The sequence below is a fragment of the Silene latifolia genome, chromosome 4, assembly GCF_048544455.1.
Source record: "Silene latifolia isolate original U9 population chromosome 4, ASM4854445v1, whole genome shotgun sequence".
Taxonomy (NCBI): domain Eukaryota; kingdom Viridiplantae; phylum Streptophyta; class Magnoliopsida; order Caryophyllales; family Caryophyllaceae; genus Silene; species Silene latifolia.
This window is the reverse complement of record NC_133529.1, coordinates 69793052-69794602: the sequence shown is the minus strand read 5'-3', so window position 1 is coordinate 69794602 and position 1551 is coordinate 69793052. Positions and strand designations below refer to the sequence as shown.

The 1551-nt window shown below is 43.9% G+C and overlaps 1 non-coding gene across 1 annotated transcript; it reads left to right on the top strand.

Moving 5' to 3' along the window:
- The first annotated feature begins 513 nt into the window (after nucleotides 1–513).
- On the top strand, nucleotides 514–620 carry LOC141654028 (small nucleolar RNA R71). The gene has a single exon (XR_012547610.1). It is a non-coding gene; the product is annotated as a small nucleolar RNA R71 (small nucleolar RNA).
- The last annotated feature ends 931 nt before the right edge of the window (nucleotides 621–1551 follow it).

Sequence of the window (1551 nt, the reverse complement as noted above, 5' to 3'; positions counted from 1 at the left end):
TGGAGGCACATAAGGTTGCTGCTGCTGCTGTTGTGGAGGTTGAGTCGGATTCAGGACATTTTGGCTCCTCCAACTCAAGTTTGGATGGACATTCGGCTCATAGTACGTGTTTGTCTGCCTATAATGTTGAAAGGCAGCACAAGACTCAAAGGGACTAGGACAATTTTCTGAAACATGTCCCTCGGCTCCACATCTTCTACGATTTAAAGGACCGTCTCGAAACAAAGATTTACCTGATACATCCCTCCTTTTGAGACTCCTCCCAACTCATATTTGTCAAATCTCGCCGTGAGAGCCTCTAGCGCAGCTACAGAAGAAGATTCAGCAGCTCTCCTTTGATTTCCTCGGGAGTTCTCATACTCAGCTTTATGGGTGGCTAAGTCATCGATGATCTTCCATCCCTTAGTCTCTCCTATATTCTCAGCAAATCGTCCATTGGCTGCAGCATCCAAAATAGCCCTCTGATCGTCATACAACCCGTTATAGAACTGATTGCAAAGGCTCCATTTTTCAAACTCATGGTGCGGAATGGTTCGCACCAGCTTCTTGAAACGGACCCATGCTTCATGAAAGTTCTCATCAGGTCCTTGTTTAAAGCTCGTGATCTGAGCTCTAATGGCATTAGTCTTCGAGGCTGAAAAATACTTCTTGTAAAATGCCAAGGCTAAAGAATTCCAGTCGGTGATTCCGTAAGCAGCTCGATCCAGGTCTCTATACCACTCCCTTGCAGCATCACGAAGAGAGAATATAAACATGGTCTCCTTCACCTGGTCTGGGGTCACGCCGGCTGGTGGGGACATGGAACAGCAATAGTCAATGAATATTTCCATGTGCTTGGCTGCATCTTCAGTTGCAGCTCCCCCGAATTGGTTCCTCTCAACCAAATTGATATAGGAAGGCTTTGGCTCGAATTTTCTTGCCTCCCCTGGTAACGCGAACCCCTTGTAGAGATTCTCAGCTGTCGGTTCAGAGTGACTGGCAATGGTTGCTTCCTCAGCCATTTCTAGAAAGTTTGGAGAAATGACAGTCTCAACTGATGAATGTGAAACTGAAGAGGAAGGTGGATCCTCCTCGAATAGTTCGTTCTCGTAAAAGCTAGAATGAGAACCAGACTCTTCTTCTAATTGTTGGTCTTGAAACAATCTCCTCTTTGCGCGCAAGGTTCTCTCAATCTCTGGATTGAATGGTAGTAGTTCACCACCCTGTGACCTGCGCATAAGAAGAAACTACAGGAAGAATGTAAGAAGAGTTTAAGGAACATATTGTTGGAATATGTGTCCTCCGACAATAATGCGATCACGACTGTTGATCATGATGATCACATGTTTAAGTCTCATTAAAATGAATACAATTGGGAAGTAATATTGTTATCAATCAACCGGTCAACATATATCGGTAATGATTGGCTGACTAGAGTTTGACATTACCGTCGTGTGACGGTGGTGATCGATTGACCCCTAGGTCATACCTAAAGGGCAATACTCTTAATTGATTATTTAATTAATCGTATAACGTTACGAGTTAATTAAATTACTTGAAAATTGACGGACG